This window comes from Vicugna pacos, chromosome 16, assembly GCF_048564905.1.
Source record: "Vicugna pacos chromosome 16, VicPac4, whole genome shotgun sequence".
Lineage (NCBI taxonomy): Eukaryota > Metazoa > Chordata > Mammalia > Artiodactyla > Camelidae > Vicugna > Vicugna pacos.
The window spans coordinates 52,472,912-52,485,926 of record NC_133002.1 but is presented as its reverse complement, the minus strand read 5'-3'; the positions used below and the strand labels follow the sequence as shown (position 1 = coordinate 52,485,926).

The 13,015-nt window shown below is 46.1% G+C and overlaps 1 long non-coding RNA gene across 3 annotated transcripts; it reads right to left on the bottom strand.

Moving 5' to 3' along the window:
* Nucleotides 1-6,567: 6,567 nt before the first annotated feature.
* LOC140686339 (uncharacterized) lies at nucleotides 6,568-12,157 on the bottom strand. Of its 3 annotated transcripts, XR_012060076.1 has the most exons (5): nucleotides 12,039-12,157; nucleotides 11,235-11,317; nucleotides 11,028-11,149; nucleotides 8,696-8,938; nucleotides 6,568-7,494 (listed from the first exon to the last, which is right to left on the bottom strand). It is a non-coding gene; the product is annotated as an uncharacterized lncRNA (long non-coding RNA). The 3 variants fall into 3 exon arrangements; XR_012060074.1 differs by lacking the exon at nucleotides 8,696-8,938; XR_012060075.1 differs by lacking the exons at nucleotides 8,696-8,938; nucleotides 12,039-12,157 and adding an exon at nucleotides 11,713-11,804.
* Between the last annotated feature and the right edge of the window lie 858 nt (nucleotides 12,158-13,015).

The following is a 13,015-nucleotide window of genomic DNA, read 5'->3' as shown; positions in this document are numbered from 1 at the left end:
CCACTTACCCGTAGTGTAGCCTGAGGAAGTTACCTTTTTGTGCCTCGTTTTCCTCATCTGTAAAGTGGGGATAAGGTTGGTCACCTACCTCTTAGGGTTTTGTGAGGATTAATTCAGTCACTACAGGAGGCCCTTATAGCAGTCCCTGGCCCATGTTAAGTGTTAGCCATTCTTACGAAGATGGAACATTTTGCAGCCATTAAAGGCCCTGTTTTGGAAAAATACTTAGTGATACAGGAAAATTTATGCAGGAGCTTTTTTAAAAAAAAATTAAGGTGCAACTTACATAAAGAATAAATCTTAAGTTTATAGCTCATGAGTTTTTGCATATATAAATTCCCGTGTAATTCCCATTCAGATAAGGAGACAGAACATTTCCAGGACCCCCCAGGACTCCCTTTCCCACTCAACACCCTCCAGGAGGGAAGCACTATTCTGACCTCTATCACCACGCACTGATTTTGCCTGCCCTTGAACTTCATATAAATAGAATCAAACAGTATGGAGTCTTGTGTTTGGCTTCTCTCTGTTACATTCATTCGTATTATATGTGTAGCTGTAGTTTTTTTATTGTGGTGTAGCATCCCATTGTATGAAGGTAACACTTTTTATTTTTTATCCCTTCTACTACTGAGGGACATTTCCAGCTTGGGGTTATTATGAGTAAAGTGGCTATGAGCATTCTTATACATGCCTTCTGCAGATCTATGCACTTGGCTGTTGCTATGGGATGAACTGTGTCCCCTCCGAAAGCTCACATGTTGAAATCCTAAGCCTGACGTTTCAGAATGTGACTGTTTTTGGACACAGGGTCTTTACAGGGGTAATTAAGTGAAAAAGAGGTCATTGGGGTCAGCCCTAATCCAGTATGACCCTTATAAGGAGAGGAGAGTTAGACACACACATGAGCAGAGGAAAGACAATGTGAAGATATAAGGAGAAGGTGACTGTCCACAAGCCAAGGAGAAAGGTCTCTCTGCCCTCAGAAGGAACCAAGCCAACCAACCTGGACCTCAGACTTGCAGCCTCCAGAACTGTGAGAAAATACATTTCTGTTGTTTAATCCAGCCAGTCTGAGGTACCTTGCAAACAAACACAGGGATGGGATTTCTGGGTCACAGAACATACATATGATCAGCTCTGGTCAATTCTGCTGACTGGTTAATTTAAAAATCAGGAAACATACACACTTAATGTTTTGCACTTTGTGTGTATATACATAGAAACAGTGCTATACCTATTTCCAGATGGAAATAAAGACAAATACAAGTGTATGATGGAAAGAAATTCATCAGAAAGTTAACTGTAGATTTTTTTCCTCTTTTACTCTGTATTTTATAATTAACACGACTTCCTTGTGTAATATGTAAATATAATAGTTACTATAACTTTGATAGTAGTCATTCCGGGCAGTGGGATTATCAGTGACTGGAATTCTATATTATACTGGTTTCTGTGTTTTCTGATTTTTCTGCTATGGGCATACATTATTTTTATAAGCAGAGGAGGGAAATGTTTGCAATAAAGGAATGAGAAAAGCATAGAAAGAAACACAGTAACATGCTATTGGCATCGGTCTCTGAGAATTTATACGATGGAAATTGGCAGATGCTACAGACCAAAGCTGGATTTATTGTTGAGTATCTCAACCTAAGGAAGTAACGGGAAAAAATGTTAATAATGCAGGTTAAAGTTAAAAGTATGTTATTTCTGTAACCGTTACACTGTGATAGTATACAAAAAAAATGAGACGGGATTACTGTTGTCACTTCTTTATTTTAATTATCTGCATTTCTACATAACCTAGTGCCCATGTATTACTGTTATAATGGGAATGGGGAAAGGAGAGGTTCTTATAAAAACTTACAAAGCTGTGAGTTCTAGAGTGAGTGGCAATACCGTGCTTCAACTTTGGTTGACATATGACAACAATTGTGGGGTACGCTGTTAGTTTATGTACCAGTAAGAAGAACAACGCTTCCAACAGAACTATGATCCTTCATCAGTGGTAAGATGCACACAGATTTCAGGGGTGTTCAAAGGTGGAAAAAAAATGCATCTTAGAACTGATGATATAAAATGCATAGCGTCACGCACGCTATGAAAGATGTAAAATGGTTTCAAAGACTTGAGCCTGGGCAGGAGAGAGGACCAGGGGCCACGAAGGTGAAAGATTAGCCAGAGGGGAAGGTTGCAGCAGGAAGAGCTGGGATAGCTGGGGTCCTGGCTTGGAACCCCACAGCCTGGTGGTCAAGCTGGGGAAGGGAGTCATCTCCTCACCGCATGGTTCCCCCTCCGGAGGACACGCACCGACTGGGCAGGAGACTGTGACGTTTAATTGGCTAATGTCTGGAGGACACTTTGAAGATGAAAAGTACCAGGTGGCTATCATCACCATACGTTTCTTAAGATGTACATAGAATAATAATAAAGTTCTCCCCTACTGGGCCTTTCATCCGTGGATTTCAAAGCACTTAGCGAACTTTAATTAACTCTGCCAGCACCTCTATGAAGTAGGCATTAATAGCCTCTTGCCTTAGATGGAGAGACAGAGGAGGGTAAGTGACTTACCCAGGCCCTCAGAGAGTCAGAGGCGAGTCATTCTGAAGGCATTCATTCATTAGACAAACATGTGTTTAGCATTTCCTCTGTGCCAGGCCCCGTGCTAAGCTCTTGGGGCACCCCAGCTAGGGCTGCCTCTTTCCACTCTACCTGCCTTCCAATTCATTACCTTTCATGCCCTCTGGTGTTGGAGTGACCTTGACATTCTGGGGATCCAGCCAAGAGTCTGAATTGGGAAAGCATTTCAATTCCGTGGGATATATATATACACACACACACACACAAATATATATATAAAATTCCCTATCACCTCCCCATGGAGTGAAGTCAACATTAGCCCTGATAGTGGAGCAGTGGCCTCCAGGAAGAAGTCTACCACTCACTGTGCCCACCCAGAAAGATGGGCACCAGCAGTTGTAGATGGTGGAGGAGAGATAAAGTTTAAAATGTACAGAGCCAGAAGCCAATCCATGGGAAATACTTCCAATCATCAGATGTGCAAAATTTAAGTGAAGGCTCTGATTCTCACCCATGTCTGGTCAAAACAGAAGCCCTCTCTCTTCTTGATGGGACCAATCCAATGATGTAGCCTACACAATTATCAACACACATGCATTGCATTGTGCACAATGCACATGCTTTCTTCTTTTGGTGGGAATTATATGAAATAGGAGCTATCAGAATTCTGTGTTTGTAGGGCCCAGACCCTGAACAGTACCACAGACAGCAAGCATGTGAAGTTGTATGTCTGATGTGTTCCAATATTGAATAATAATCACGTTGCAGTCAACCCGCCAAAGGGAAAGACTGCATTGTCTCTTTAATTTCCCTATGGAAAGTTACACTACAAAATCACTGTCATACAAAGAGGCCGTCAAAGAGTATGAAGTCAAAAGATGTAGGAAAATAGATTATAGAGGTGGGTCAGGGAGTTCATTTAAAAATACATAGCATTTTCCAGCTTTAAAAGTTTATATTTTGGAGGAATTTATTTCATCTTTCTAAATAAATATATTGTTTCATACCTAATTCTGTATTCATTATTTGGATTCTTTTTCTTAAAGAAATCTCCTCAAATCTGTGTTATTTTAGGAGCCACAAAACTGAGGAGAGATCCCTGCTGGGGTAAAGGATGGATGCTCACATAGGGCTGGTACGTGAGTATCAGAGTGAGGTGGCTATCCCAGGGAAAGCCTGGTGGGGAAGATGCTGACTGCCCAATCCATAAACATTAAGGATGAGGGGGAACTGAACAGGCAAAGAAGGAAATTAAACAAAGTAGATCGCTCACCCGTGTCTCCTCTATGTCTTCGGCATTCTTTTACCTCCCCTTCCTCTGCTCCTCCAACCTCCCCTGGAGGATGGGTAGGCAGAGAGCCTGGTTCTGCATTCTCCTTCCAGCCATAGCCTTGGTGAGCCTACTAGGACCAAAGAACACAGGGCCAGCCAGAGATAAAAAGCAAGTCCTAATGCACTCAGTAGGGCTCTGAGATGCTGGGACGTGCCCCACCATGAACACATCTCCTGACCTGGAAATGGTGAATGACACCCTCACTCCCACCCTTCACCCTGCTCCCCCACAGCCAACCCCACCCCCAGCCCCCACCCAAGTCTTTTGTTTGGGCTCTGGGTTTGCCACGATCCACCAAGGGAAATGTAAGGATTGCAGACCTTCAGGGGAGGGTCACAGAAGTGTGGAAAGAGCATCACGATTTTAAACAACATATGCGTATAGGTATGTTTGTGTATGTAGGTGTGTGTATACATGTGTGTATGTGTGCATATACATGTGTATATTGCGTGTACAGGCACACCTCGGAGATATTGTGGGTTCAGGTCCAGACCACTATAATACTAAAGCAAATGCCACAATAAAGCAAGTCACACATTTTTTGGTTTCCCAGTGCATATAAAAGTCATGTTTACATTAGATTGTAGTCTATTAAATGTGCAGTAGTGTTACGTCTAAAAAAAATTGTACACACCTTAATTAAAAAATACTTTATTGCTAAAAAATGTTAACCATCACCTGAGTCTTCAGGAAATCATAGTAGTAACATCAAAGATCCCTGATCACAGACCACCGTGAAAAATATAATAATGAAAAAGTTTGAAATATTGCAAGAATTACCAAAATTGTGACAAAATTGTGGGAAAATGGCGCCGGCAGACTTGCTCAACACAAGGTTGCCACAGACCTTACTTCATAAAACAAAATGAAACAAAACAAAAAATGAAAAAACAAAACCTCAGTGTCTGCTCAGTATCTGAGAAGCGCAATGAAACAAAGAGAACAATGAAATGAGGTCTGCCTGTAACTGTGTGGATATTTACGTGTGAGATACACACATGCAAATACTTATTGATTTCGTAAACCCAATCCCAGATTCCAGGGTGCAGGGGTGTGAGCCCAACCCCACGTCCAGGCAAGCTCGGCTGAAACCAGACCTCACCCCAGACCTCACCCCAGACTTCCTTCCAAAGACTTTGCAGAGAGCTTTGGGTCTTCAAAGGAGGAGTGAGATTTTAAATTTTCCATGAGGATAAAACCCTGGGACATCAGGAAAATCCTAGACCCAACCCTGACTCATGAAAGCAAGCAGCACCTCAGAGAACGTCTTGCCAACCTTGGCCACCCCTCGCCCCAGATCAACCCTGGTGTCTGGGTTACAGCACAGCCCGCTGGCCGTGGACCGGGACGTTGGGGCAGTTTAGTCCACAGGGTCTGCCTGACTCTCGGACACCTGCTGGACACTCATCAGAAGACAGGCCTGTCAGAGCAGCGGGTGAAGCGGTTCAGAATGCTCTGGAAGCAGCTTTTATCTTAGAAAGCCTGTTTCGGAGACTATTTGACTCCTAACAAAGCGTTTCCCGGGTTAGAGGGACTGAGAGTCCACCCCAGTCCAAGGACAAGTTCCACCAGTCCCAGCCATCAGAGCCAAAGGCCAAGCAGAGAGGTCTAAGATGTGTGAGCTGGACAGTGCCTGGGTCTGCCCAGTCCTGCCTCCAGCCCCCTCCCTGCCACCCCCTCCCCCTGCATGACTGTCACACAAGCAACAATTTCAGAGATCTCTACTGCCTTCCTGGCCACATGTGACTAGTCAAAGGCAGGGGCCTGGTGTGGGCTGGGACAATCACAGTGCAATCCTGAGAGATGTGAGGCTGTGGTTGAGAAAGAGAGCCAGGCTTTTTGGTGGCTGAAGCTGTATAATACCAACCGATGGAGCCGGGGTGGCTGGGCTGGATGTGGTCCATCTGCCAGATAAAGGCCATGAGGGGACAGACAGAACGATGAATGGAGCCAAGACAGAAAGATGCAGGTGGGGGACATCTCAAGGATGTTTTAGTTCCCAGTTCCAGGTGGCCCTGCACTTCCCTTCCTCCATCCACTTTCTTTCCTCTCCTGCCGCTCGGAGTTCAGCTTTTCCTTGGATTCCATGTTATTCCCTTGTATTCTTCCAGGAAAGTCGCCTTTTTTCGGTAAGCTAGTGAGTTTTAGTAACTTGACTTACAATCACCTTAACTATTACAGCTGCACAAGATATTAATTCTTTCCAAAAGCTTTCCAAGGCTTTTCCTTAAATGTATGGTATGATATGTAAATTGTGGGCACCTGATTCCTGAGCACCAAGGGTTAACTATCTAAGAAACTGATCCACGTGATATGTGCGTCCCAAAGACAGATCGTTGGATAAAACCCAGAGTAAAAATATAACTTCACACAGAGTCAGAATCAGAAGTGAACTTTTAAGGCTGCTTAAATCCAGCTCCCACCTGACACATTTCTACTTCCTGAAGGATTTTAACCCATTTTCAGAGCGTTCTTATCATAAAAAGATCTTTCTAGGTTGCACCAAAATCTGCTTTTCTGTAACTTCCCACCACTGGTCTTTAATTACATACTCAGGAAGTATAAAAAATAAATCAAAGTCTTCTTCTCCATGATAGCACTTGAAATATTTAATGTCAAAATACTATTATTATTATTCCAGTTTATTGAGCAGTTGTTACATGCCAGCACATGGTTACCACTTTGAATCCTCATCGCAGGCTGAGAAGGTGACAGCATCTGGAGCCCCATTTTAGAAATGAGGACACTGAGACAGCCTGGGATGGAGCTGAGGGTGGGAAGTGAAAGGGAGATGGGTCAGGGATCAGGGGTCAGGGGTCTGATTTTCATTCACCTTCCAGCAAGGAATTCCCAGGAGCCCAAGAATCTGCACCTGGCCATCCAGGTCATTCTGAACTTACATCATGAGAGAAGGAGGGAACATCCTTTGCAGTTTGTTGGCTTGATTTATTCCTTCTAATGTCTCATTATTTAGACATGTGGTCCATGGGTTCCCCTCCCAAGCCCTGGAAATCAATGTGAGCCTGTGGAAGACGCTATGAGGGACCATCTCTTGGTGGACAGCAACTAAGCACTTCTGACCACCTCAGCCCCTTACTGTTTACTTTTCAGACTTCTATTGCCTCAGGCTTCCTGCAGACAGAGCTTTGCCTTTTCTTCACATTTCTCTCCCTCCGTCACCTTCTGCCTCTGCTCTCTGGGATGCCGTAGGTCACCGTGGATGAATTCCCAGGTCAACATCAGGGGAGCATCTCAGCTTTCTGCTGCTGCAGAACCAACCACCCCAAAGGATACAGGCATAAAACAAGCACTGTATGATCCTGATGGACTCTATGTGCAGTGATTTGGCCATGGCAGGGAGAATAACTTGTTCCCATTCCACAATGTCTGATGACCACCAGGAGCTGGAATCATCTGAACGTATCATCATTCACACATCTGACGGTTGATATTACCTGTCAGCTGGGACCTGAGCTGGGCTGTTCGTTGACCTACACAGGGGTGTCTCTCTGGTATCTTTCCACATGGGCTGGTTTGGGCTTCCTCGCAGCATGGCGCTGGGTTTCAAGAGCCAAAGGCAACTGTGTTAAGAAAGCAAGGTTGAAATACATGGAGTTCTTATACTCTAACCTCAGAAGTCACATAGCCTCACTTGGGTCATACTCTATTGTCACAGAGTGAGACCAGCAGTCATGAAAGTCTTCCCTGGTTTAAGAGAGAGGACATGAAATCCTTAATGGGAGGACTGTCACAGTGTAGGAGAAAACGTGAGGGATGGGAGACAGTGTTGTGACCATTTCTGGAAAGAACAATTTGCCACAGGGAGGAAAAAAGGAGTGGAAAAGAAAGAACGTGGAAAGAGACCTTACCATCTACCAGATACTCTGTACCAAGAGCCCCCGGGCTTATCATGTGGTGGGGGGGGGGTTCCTAGTTCTGATTTTGCAGATGAGGAAACTAGAGCCCGGACAGCTTCAGGTAGGTACTTGTCCGCACACAGAAAGCAACGGCATACCCCAGTGGTCCTCAAACTTCAGTGAGTATCATTGTTGAACACCAACCCCTAGAGATGCTGATTCAGTAAACCCGGGAGGAGACCCGAGGATGTGCGTGTCTAACAAGTTCCTAAGTGGTGCTGCTGCTGGCAGCCCAGCGACCACACTGTGAGAACGGTCGGCATACTGCTTTTAAATCCACACCTGAGTGAACTTCCACCTCATCACACAGCTTGTCGTGGAGACAGATGACATACCCCAACCAGGGTCAGAGAAACAGGCTAGTGATTTATAAGCATCATGTCTTTTATTCTAAGAGAAAAACATTACAAATGCATTAAGACTTTTTTTAATCCCTCACCCACTTCTCTTTGCCTCTCTCCACTGGCTCCTGGAAGTCTTTAGTGAAATAGATTATATGGGCAGCAATGTGGCCGTGGCACAGCAAAAATGGCCTGTCTCTGTTCCACAACGTCAGATGCCTTACGTGGGAAGACTTTCCCAGCAAAACAATTTACCAAAGGCATGCTAGGAGAAGCCGTCAAAAAGAGCAAAAGAAAGACGTAGCTAAGTTGGAGATGCTTTACTCTGGAAAACCAACAACGTCCTCTTCTATTAGTGCTGAAGGTCGGAAGTAAGATGCGTACCTAAAACCTGAAAAACCTGACCCTGAGCCTCCTTCATGGAAGGGGACCCCATGAAGAGACCAGAGGGATCAAAAGAGGAGAGAGAATCCTGGGAGGAGGAGGAGGAGAAGGTGCAGTGAGCAGTCTTAAGGGCTTTTTACCCTGTATTTCCAGCTCTTGGACATCTCAGGTTGCCTTTTCTGATCCTTTGTCGTTGGGGAAGGACCAGGTAGCTAGTTCTTGCCAGTTAACCCAAGACGAAGTGGGTGATTTCCATGCTGGAGCGCTTGACTTCCCATGAAAGGCCTCCCACTGCTTCCTCCCTTTCCTCTGCCACAGGGGCTGGTAACATTCATGGCAGTGGCTGCAAGATCCGCCCGGAGCAGAACACCTGCCGACCCGCGCTGAGTGTGTGGAGTGAGGGAGAAACACACGTTTGCTCTTTTAAGCCAATGAGACTTGCGGAGGCTTTGTTACTGCAGCACAAGCTAGCCTTTCCTAACTGAAGCAGGAGGAAGGATGGAGAAGGGGGCCTTCAGGCGTCTCTCCCAGGAGCATTATGAACAGGCCAAGATGAGACTGGGAAAAATAAATATTTTTCCCATTCTCAGGCCACTGTGAAACCCACGACCTTCCACGGGCAGATTCTTCTGTGTGTCTTCCAGATTTTGCAGGCTTATCTAAGGGAATTTGGGCTGTAGGTCTTCTGTCATTCCCCACTCCCGCCACTTTGCTTTAACCCATTTCAGACAGATCTGTTCTCTCTCCCATGGATCTTGTCTGAAGGGTAATTCTGATACAATGGCCTATAGCCAGACTCCAGGCTCACAGTCTTAAGACTCCCTCCCCTCACTTACCCCCAGGTCCGGGTCCAACCCGCAGTGTGTTCTGTCTGCTGCTGGTTTGGCAAAGACGCCAAGGCTTTGTCAGTGCAATGCAATCAGTATCCCCCGCCACCTACTCACTGAGCATCCTTTGGAAGATGCCCGGGGCTGACAGCAGCCAGCATTCACGGCATTCCTGAAAGTATGTCCTGCCAGGCAGGAAGAAGGGGAAGCTTTGTGCTGCTGGGTTCCCAGCACCCCACTAACGACCAAGGGACCTAGTTCAGGCTGTTTTAATGCCGGATGCAAACAGAGGGACTGGGTTCTGGCAGAAGCAGCTGAGATCCAAGCCTGGGCGGCAGCGGGGTGGGCTGGGACCATCCTAAGTGCCCCCACTCGCACCCCACCATCTGCTCCTCGGTGTTTTTATTGTTGTCTGGTTTTTAAAAATAAGTTCAAGAGGGAAAACAAAGCAAGTTGGCGGAAAACAATGTGAAGGATTGAAACAATTTATATTTAGAGTCTGTAAAAAAGAAAGTATATTTTCACCACCTTTAGTTCTTTAGCCCTATGTTTTTCATTAAACTTTGAAAAAGAGACCCCCCGCCCACCCCAAATCATGGCGTGCCCTCAGTGCACTTGGACTGGTTCTAGGAGTCTCTGTTTAGTTCCTCCAGGCCTTCCTAACGTCATCTCAAACCCCACTCCAGGCTCCAAACTGATCTGAACCTTCCTGTGTAAACAGTAACCTTTTCTGTTGTTGTTTTGAAAGCCACCCGCTGCCTTTGAGCGTGCTCCCTATGTTCCTGTGTTTGGGTTACCTCCCTCTTCGTGGTCTGCATTTCCCCAAGACACTTGCTTTCCCATCCATTTTTTTTTGCAGCGAGGGCTTGGTCATGTGATTTAGGCTCAGCCAATCGGAAACACCTTTGTGGGACACGGCTTCAGGAGCGATTCCAAGAATTAGGCGCCACCCAGAATCCGTTTAGTAAAAGATGGCTGTGTAAATATCTGGTTTCCAGTGTAGACCCCGAGCTGCCAGGGGCAGAGGCTGTATCTGCAGTGGAGTCTGGGGCTCTGTCTGGTGTCATCCCAAGGAGTGGCCAAGGTGTCACCTGGATCAGTGCTGAGGGTCATAGGGACATTGTGTCGGGCAGCAGAGCCCCCCAGCTCGGCTCTCTGGACCTCTCCCGTTTTTATGAATATCCTTTAATAAGCTTCTTTTTCTGTTTAAGTTCTCCAGAGTGAATTTTGTTGGTTGCAATTACGAACACTGATTAACATGATAGCTAACACAGAACCCCACCCACCCACCTGAAATGCATGTTTCCCCTTATATTATGCGCCTCAAAGCAAAGAGAAAGACGTCCTTCCAAGGCTCTCCTGCCCTCTTCCATTCTGTTCTGGTCCAGGGAAGCATCTGAATTTCAAGACTCTGGACACTCTACTGATGGACAAATTCCTTGATACAAAAAATACCGAATGCCTGCTATGTTCCAGGCAGGTATGATAGGTCCCTGGCCTCAGGGAGCGTACAGTATACGTAACCAAATAATCACACAAACTGATAGAAAAGTACCGTTGTAAAAAGTGCTCCGAAGGAGAGAAAAACAGAGGAAATGGGCGCCTTAACCTGTTAGATCCCACCAGGAAGTCACAAAAGGCTTACCTGACACTTCTGGTGGAAACCACGCTCCAAGGTCATCAGACTTTCATTTGCCTCCCAAGCACACATGACGACATCTCCCAGCCTTTCTTGCATCTGGATGGGCCCGTGTGACTAGGTTTTGGCTGATGGAATAAAAGCAGAAGTGAGGTAAGCCATCACCAGACCTGGCCATCAGACATCCCCTATGCAAACCTTCTACACGCTTACTTTTTCGATTCCGAGATGGCACAGCCAGATAGCAGAAGATCCCGGATCCCTGCAGGACTGCTTCGGAGAGTCACTAGGGAGAGCTGTTGAAGACACATCAGACTTTAACAGCAGTAGGAAACAGGCTTTTATTATGTTAAGCCATTGAGTTTTCAAAGGCTAGTCGTTACTGTAGCGTGGCTCACCCTCCCCTTACTGATGCACAGTTGGGCAGAGAGCTGAAGGGCGAATAGAGGTTACATGTAGACAGAGAGGGGACATGGAAGCATTCTAAGCAGAGACAACAGCCCCATGCAAAGGCTTCACGGCGGGAGGAAAAAGGGCGAGAAGGAGGAGTTGGGAGAGACCAAGGGGGATGAGTGAAGTGAGAGGCGGCAGGGTTCGAGATCAGGCTACGGACACTGGCAGACGTTAGAGGGTGTGGGCCGTGCATGGGCCACGTGAAGCAGTTATGACTTCAAGATTCATGCTCACGCACATCCCCACTGCCCAGAGACTCTGGCTGGGGTCCTGCCTGTTTTCAAGCCAGAGACCCTGGAGTTCCTCACTCCTTGCCTTCCTCACTCCCAGATGCGGAAGGCTTTGAGAAGAAGCTGTACTTTTCCGTTCTACAGTAAGCTGCCCACATCAAAGCCCGAGAAGCCACAGGCATTTGGGGAGTCGTGGGTCAGATATTTAATTATTCTTAATCTAGAAGCCTCTTCTCCCCGCACTGCCAAGAACAGAAAGTTCCTTTCTGAGAAATAGGGTAGTTCCTTGGAAAGACTGCATCTCATCCTTGACCCACAGAGCTTTCAGACTCACCTCCAGACCTCCAGAGCTTGAGAACACCCAGACATCTTCCCTGACCACGATCCTGGACAGGGCAGGAGGCGTCTAGCACTGGCAGTAGACGATGGGGAGGGTGGTGTGAGGTGGGTGCCTTTTAAAATTATTTTTAAGAAAAGCCACCTTTCAAATGGAGAGAGGGGGGCGGACCTGTATTTCGAAACAACATCTTTGTTGCTCTGATATAATCAGATAAAGAAATTACTATAAAAATATTACCTCATCTACAAAGCTTAGGACATTTTTTCCCCCTTTTGCTCTCTCTCTCTTGTTTAATCTTTGAGAAAGATAATGAAAGAGGAAGCTTGAAACCCCATTTCTATTGATGTTCGAACACACAACTGCTGGATTTAAGAACCAGAGGAGATCAAAGGGAAAGGGTCCCATTTCGATGAAATTATAGCATCGCTGGCAGAGGGTGTGGGGCTCATTTAGGAACTCGGAGGCAAGGAGTTGTTAACACACCTTCATTTGAGCCAAGGACAGAAAGAAATATGCCTGAGATTCTCAGGGATTAATTAGGAGTGTGGCTAATAACGTTACAGCGGCTGCACACACTCCACTGATACAGTTCCCTTGGCAAAACCCACAAGCCCCCAAAATCAGTACCATCCAAGGGAGAAATGGATGGTGGTGACTCTACGCTGATTCCAAAGGAGCGGTCTCCTGCTCTGGAATTTTAACTGGCCCAGGATCGTTAGACCTGCCCTTATTGGGATCTGGGGCGAGAGACTGGGAGAAATAGATTTGGAAATACAGTGGCAGGTAAGGAACTAATCACATTTCATATCTACTAGGACTGAATCTCTCAGTTTTCTTCTTAAACTGGATATTCCAGTGGGTTTCCATTGTTCTTCCACCCACCAGCCCACGACTCCAGCTGCAGTTCCCATTATGACCAGCTTCTACCCCAACTGGTTCCTCCTCTGGTCCCAGTCTTGCTCAAGACACCA